This window comes from Elephantulus edwardii, unplaced genomic scaffold (genome assembly GCF_000299155.1).
Source record: "Elephantulus edwardii isolate Elephantulus edwardi_28Jun2011 unplaced genomic scaffold, EleEdw1.0 scaffold00230, whole genome shotgun sequence".
Lineage (NCBI taxonomy): Eukaryota > Metazoa > Chordata > Mammalia > Macroscelidea > Macroscelididae > Elephantulus > Elephantulus edwardii.
Genome location: NW_006399980.1, coordinates 1,870,424 through 1,878,126, shown reverse-complemented (window position 1 = coordinate 1,878,126; position 7,703 = coordinate 1,870,424).

Genomic DNA, 7,703 nt, shown 5'->3' with positions numbered 1-7,703 from the left:
TTTTGGTGCGAATAATTATCCTGTCCATAATGTAAAGTTTGAAAAACAATGCATTAGACTTCTTAATTATGGTATCCATTTCCAGCTCAGATACAAAATTTATTCCCTTACAACTGGGTTTCCTTATCCTTGAAAAAAGTTACATGGGGGTGGGGTCAGGATGGAGGGAAAGATGAAGTTTAGATTATTGTAAACGTCTCTTTCATTTCTAATAAAATACATATCTTTCTTCCACTGACAGTCCATCGTTCAGGCCTATCACTGCTCAGCAATTTTTCTCTGCCTCTCATTTTCTCTACTTCCCTACTCTCCTGCTCTCACACATATAAACACATACTCCTGCATGCACACAGGAGATAACTAATTTACGTAGTCAGACCATTGGAAAATTGACATACATGATATAAAGGGGGTAGAAAAATTATAAGAATTTATCCTAAACAACTAACTGAAATTTCAAAAGATTTTTAGTCTTAAAACATCTTGCTTTCCAAACAATTTTTTTAAAGAACAACTATTGTTAGGCCACACTGAGTTGCTTCTCACCAGCTAGCAAAAATGCACTGGAGAGAATAAAGTATGAATCTAATCATGCATTCACCAGTTACTGTGTGTTTAATATAAGTCTACCACAATGCAAGTCATACAAGAGGAGGAAAGCACCAGTAAGGAAAGATTGCACTAAGCATATATTTATAGTAGAGTGGAAACGCCCTGGGAAATGGAAGAGGTGCAATGATGCAATGGAAAAAATGGGGAAGACACGGACCTTGATTTGTTTTCTTTTCTGTGAGTGGTAGGAGAAAGATAGAGGATCTTATCAGAGAACAGTTGCCTGTCAAAGTCTTTAGTCTTAAAAGATGAAGAGAAATTTTAATAGAAATTTAATAAGAGTAAATAAAATGTAATAAATTTATTGTTAGCAGTAAATAAAATTTAATAGCGGTAGAGGTGACATCGTGTTCAAACATGAGCCCTTACCTGATAAGTAACACCTCTGGAAGTCTCTGTGTATGATGGGGTATATGGAGTCTTTTCTGGCTAATGAAAATTATGATTATGGTAGCAATCAAATTTTAAAAAATACATTTTTATTGTTTTTTTGTATCATCTTAGGCACTAAATTCATTCATAATAGCCCATTAAGAAGAGAGGGAGGGGTGGGAGCGGACAGGTGAGGATAGGTAAGGGTGAAACCACAGGATTGCACAGTTTGAGGGTGCTGACGGGGAGAGGGAAGTAAATGGGAAGAATCTAGGTGAAAGGACAGGGTAATGATGGGCAAGGTCCAATGGTGATTAATTTTATAAAACATAATGTCTTAGAATGATTGTATGAAACATAATGTGAATGAAGAATAGTATGAAACACAAGGTATACGAACTTTGTAAGCAAACCAATAATTTTTTTTTAATTTCATTATCTTGCATGTATTTACTGTCAAATCAGATCTGACTGGTACAAGAGGAGATTGTCCCTCCTTCGGCAGAGCATCTAGAGGATTTGAACCACGTACCTCGGGGATTACAGTGCATCTTCTTGCCACTAGGCCACCAGAGCTCCATTCTAATATTTTAAAAAAAAAATAATAGTTCATTAAGATAGATTTTTTTTTATAATCTCTGTTTTACAGTTAAGAGAGCTCTGGTGGCTTAGTGGTAAGAAGTTGCACTGCTAACACAAAGGCATGTGGTTCGAATCCACTTGTTGCTTTATGGAAAAATCTCCTGCACAATTTACCATTTCAGATTATCTACTGCAGGATACGCTATATGGTAAGTGACAACATTTTACAAAGGAGAATACCATGGCTTGGATATGAACATATTTTTTTCTTCTGAAAGTAAGAAGTAAAATAATGTTTTGTTTCAATATCTATGCTTTTTAAGTCAATGACTATAAAATTCCTATATCTTTATACACAAAGGGGACAAAGACGTCTCTCATTCTATGGATTTTCAAGAGGGTTACTATTCCTCTTACCTTCACACAAAACTATTATTTAGAACATTTTACTTAAGAATTAAAAAGCTAATTTTTTTCCCCTGGATAATTATCAAATCATTCCCTGGATTACAAATAGTATCCCAGTTAATTAAACCATTACTTTAACCTACAAAGCCTTTCAACATTTGTTTGTCCTATAATCAGATTCCTCATTCTTACATAAACTGCATTGCCAGAGGACACTGAGTCTGTGGCATTGCTTCATTTTTTTTAAAGGTTCCAGAATTGCCATGCAAAAGCTATGGCTTCCTGGCTACTCCTCCCTGAGAAGCCCTCCTATTAAACTTCTGAGACACTTCCTCTTGTCTTCCAGTGAGATGTTCTGGGCAGCAATTATAGCCATACTAATTAGGTCATTTGCATAGACCTGTATTCAGAGCGAAGACTGGAAAGAAGACATCTTTAATTTACAGTCATTGAAGATTTTTTTTTCTTTTTCCTTGAAATTTGTATCGCTTATATTGAGCTCTGGTGGCCCAGTGTCAAGAAGCTGCGTCGCAAAAGCACACAGTTTGAATCCACCAGCTGCTGGGTGGGAGAAGGATGGGCAATCTCTTCCCATGAGATTAACTGCCTCTGAAAATCAGCAGGAGGGTCAGCGATGGCTCCCTTCTAACTAGACAGTACACAACGACAAGGGACCTTGAAACAGAAATTGAAGAAGACATTCAGATTTTATTTTCCCAAAGTGAACTATTAAGTACTGTACTATTTCCTTTTTTCCTTCCTTTGTTCCTTTCCTTCCTTCTTCCTTCCTTCCTTGTTTGCTTTCTTTTTTCCTTTCTTCCTCCCTCCCTCCTCTCCTCCTTCTCCTCCTCACTCCTTTCCAATCCTTTCTCCTTTCTTTCTTTCTTTCTTTCTTTCTTTCTTTCTTTCTTTCTTTCTTTCTTTCTTTCTCTTCTTGGATGGACTGTATATTGTACATTAGTCCTACTCTGGTACTATATGTGCTATACTGCATTGAAAAGAAATGCAGAGTAGAAGAGGATATAGGGCATCCTTGTTGATTGTTTTATTTAGTATACATCTCTGGTTTTAACTTTTTTATTTTATACTGGTTTACTTACAAGGTTCATAATATTCATATACATTGTTTTTCACACTGGGTCTTTCTCCTTTCCTTTACCTACTCCTCCCTCCACACATCAAATTGTGTGACCCTATGATTAAGCCCTCCTCTCTTTAATTTTTATTGTAATTTGAATGGAAGTTTACAAAGAAATTGGCTTTTCATTTGCTCATTTATACAGATTTTTTCACCATCCCGTCCTTCTCACTTCTCTAATGCATGTCCTGTACCAGCTTGTTAGTTGCATTGCTCATGATGTCTTATCGTTCATTCTTTTCAGAATTACCTTCTCTTCACTCATTCCAATGCCATATTTCTTATCTATATATTTTCTTCCTGCTCTGCTCACTTCCCACCATCTCTTAATCCTCTTGATTTTATAACAGTGGTCTCAGCAAACAGAAAAAAAAAGAGTCCCAGTAAACTGGATATTAATAACTGCTTTTTGGGAAAAGTCATATTCTGGCAATTATGTTGAGTGAAAATGATGAATGCAAGTTTAATATAAGCTCAGTCTACATGCTCCAAGTTTATTAAAAGAATCACAGGTTTTCTGAAGCTGATTTTGAATGATGCCATAGAGGAGTCAGTTTCTGCACCAGTGCCTGACCCGTTAGCAGGGTCTAAGTCCAAGGGCAGCCCTAGAATACTCTGGAATGTTCCAGTTATCACGTGTTACAGCTTGCTTAGCTCCACAACCAACACTCTTAGCACCAGCAGTCATGATATCAAAAGATTAATTACATTGGAAAAATCTGCTGTCAGGGACCTCTCCAGAGTACTGAGAAGCAACGATGTCAGCCTACAGACCGAGGTATGCTTAAATCAGGCCATGGTCTTCACAATTACTTGCTATGCATCAGAGAGCAGGACAACTGCTATGGATGACATAAGAATTGATGCCTTCAAGTTCTGGTGCTGGAGAAGAGTCTTGAACATGCCATGGACTGCAAGAACAAATGTCTATCTTTGAGGGGGTAAAACCAAGTATGTCCTTGGAGACTAGAATTTTGAAGCTCTGTCTCACATACTTGGGGCACATGGCCTAGAGGGACCGGTCCTTGGAGAAGGACAACATGCTTGGAAGGGTGGAGGGACAGTGCAGGAAAGGAAGACTCTAGATGAGATGGATTGATATAATAACTGGGGCAACAGGGGGTGTGTTGGAGTCAGTAAGACTGGCTCAGGATAGGGCAGGGTTCAGAGCTGCTATATGTACATAGGGTAGCTATGAGTTGCAGGCAACTCGATGGCACATAACAACATTTTTTATTTTGCTCCTGATAACCATGAGACCCTCTAATCGACCATGCTGTTTGCTGTCTAAGTTCTTGGCTTCATTAGCCTCAGTTTCTTCATGTGCTGAAATAGGTTATTCCTATCTACCGCGTGTCATTATTTTAAGGAGTCAATGAAATATTGATGTGAAGCACTTAAAACACAATAGGTTGTCACACAGTAGACACAGTCTCATCTCATCTCCTGGATTTGGATTTCAATGCTGACGCAGACATCTTGTTCCTCAAGCACTCTCATAACAAGCCAATGCAGAAGGCAGAGAGAGTCCAAAGTTCAAACTCCAGACAAAAGAATCTTGTCATTTTGTTTTCTATCTAAGATGTGTCATCTCTGGTTGTGCCAAGACTCAAGTAGCTCACAAATTCTCAAAGTCAGTCGACAAAATCTGAGCTGAAGTGATTTTACTTTTAATCCTACATAGTAATTTTTTTTAATCCCCTGTCCACAAACATAAAGGCAGAATTTACAGTAAACATGTATTCTCTTTTCTCTGGAACAATTACAAGAGTAGAAGCAACTCTAAAATAGTAGCTTATTTAGAAACATATTATCTACTATGGCAAATCTTAAACCATTTATTTCATGTGTAATAAGGCAAGCGTACTGGTAAATGCAAGTATAAACTCACAGAGCTTGGCTGTACTTTCTACTTGATGTTGGGACATAGTTTCCATTTTATAAAGCAAGAATGTAAAAACAAACATTAAGAAAAAATTATAGAATGTGTGTGTGTGAAATTTAACTTTCATGAGCTATAGGTGAAAAGGTGGAACTGAAATCTTAAATCTTTTCCAAGATTATAAAGAAATTAAAATTCCACCAAAAAAACCAAACCCCAAACCTCAAACGACCTATTAACAGTGGCAAAATGATTGCTGAAATCTAAAATAAAAGTCTCCTTATCTTGAGGGATAAACATTAAGGAAAAGGTAATTTTTATATTTGTGATAGGAAAGAAGGCAATTTCAGGAATAAGAACATATACACTGGGGAATAAGACTACTGTATATCTGAATGAAGTATGGAGAAATGATACAGACTTTCGAACAGGAACTTTCCTAGTGGCAGAGAAATATCTAAACAAACTGGGAAAACAGAAACTGACCTAGCTCATTTGGAAATGGGCTTGGCAGCTGATGAAATAGGTGAACTATAATTAAGTAATGCAATAAAGGAGTTAAGCACTTTCATGACAACAAAAACACACACACAACACACACATTAGGTGGGTAGTAACCAGGTTATTCATAGGCTATAAACACTTACTGTCTTGAATTAGAATATTCAATTAGTTGCTCAGAACAGACACTTGTATTGTTCAGATGCAGCTTTAAAGGTGGGAAAGAATAAAAACAAAATTTAAAAACAAAACAAAACAAACCACCTCTAAGCCACTCTGACTCTGGTTAATTTCTAACTCTAGAAAGACTATCAGCTTTCTAATCTTAATCTTTTCACAGATGTTCTGAAAGAAAAACGGAAAAGGCACATACTTCACTGAGAATCTTAAGTCATTCTCAGTTTGGTTTTGGTAGAAACTTCTAATCCAGTTTCCTCCTGTCTTCCTGAAGCTGGACGCCTAGGTTGCAACTATGCATAGAATGCATTTCATTAGTTCTCCCTACCCCTGAGATAAGGTGTGTCGAAATAATAATTTAACTGTCACATCCTGCACATGTAGAGTGAATATAGTAGGGGAATTCAGTTCACTAGAACCCCCAAAAAAAGAATTTGAACCGACTGCTGCATTTTACCTCCATATTACAATGTTCCTATTGTTAGATAGAATCCAGTAGATTTGGATTCATGACGACCAAAAGAGACAGAATAGAACTTCCCCAGAGGGGTTTCCTAGTAAGTAGCTCTAGTGGCCCAGCCTGTAACATATGGTGGGCTGGCAAAAAAGGCTGCATAACCTGGCCAGATCTGTGGGGGAGAAAGACGGACAGTCTCATTGCATTAGGAATTAATAGCCAGGGAAACTTGATGAAAGATCTCTATAGTTTGGAATGATTCCACAGCAATGGGTTTGAATTTTTGCAAGAATAGATTTCCCAGATCTGGGTAGTTTTCCTGGGTGGGTTCCCTGTTGTCTAGAAGCACAGTGGTTAACTGTTGGACCACCATTGTTGTGTTATCTGGCTTTAGCTACAAAGTCCTCTTGAAATGTAAGGAATTACAGATGTGTTGTTTAGTTTTGTTTAGTTTTTTTAACCATAAGGGCTATATTTTTTTTTATTTTTTCTTGTCCACAAGGACTTCTTTCTGTGTACTCTTGAATCGATTCTGACTCGTTGCCCGTATATGATAAACTATTTTTCAGAGGTAGAAAATTCCCTGGAAGAAGATTACCATTCTTTCTCCCACAGAGCAATCGGTGGATTAGAACAAAGTACCTTTGGGTTAGCACTCAATTCCTTACCACTAAGCCACCAGAGCCTCCATATAATGTAGATTATTAGAGAACATCTCAGATAGGAATCTAGACAAACTCAGGGATTGCTGGCTATGAAGTGAAATTAGCAGTGGAAAGATAAAAGCACCTGATCAACCACTAGGGGCGCTAACTGTAGGAGAGCAAGGAGAGGGGTAAGTGACACAGGTGGCAGGTGTAGAGGCCAAGAGCAGCAGAAAGCACAGGGCTCTGCCCTTCTGCCTCCTGCTCCAGGTACCTGAAGCTTTTTAGTTCTGAAGTATCTGGATTCCCAGCAACACTGACACCTGCAAAAGTCACTCGTGGGAAACCATAGCTGATTTTAGAAAATTGTTGCAAGAAACAAAGAGAAGGCCTTTTTAAGTCTCTATTTCTCATCCTCCAACAAGAGAAAGAAAAGAACATGAAATATTATTGCTGCGCCCAAACCTTCATATTCAATGGGAAAATAAAATGGTTCAATTTGTAAAAATCTTGGCTAATACATATTCTCCAAAACCTTACTGCCATAGAGTCAGAGTGCGCCGTAGCTGACCCTTTATCGGGTTTATGAGGCTATAAACCTCATAAAAGGATACTGCCCGTCTTTCTCCTGTGGAGGCACAGATGGATTCCAACTTCCAGAGAGGTGTGGCCTCTGAACGAGCAGCGCAAATCCCTATGGTATTATGATATATCAATTCCTGCATCGTCTGTAATACGCTGTGTATAAGATTTACTAATATGTACCAATGATTCGTTTTATCAAAGAACCATCATTTTTAACTCCACCTCACACACTACCAAACAAGAAAGAGTCAGACTTTGGCAACACCTTTTACAATGGAGCACACTTTAACCTGGTGGAAAACTCATTCCTTATTTATGTGACAACTGCCACCTGCCACGGGCAGT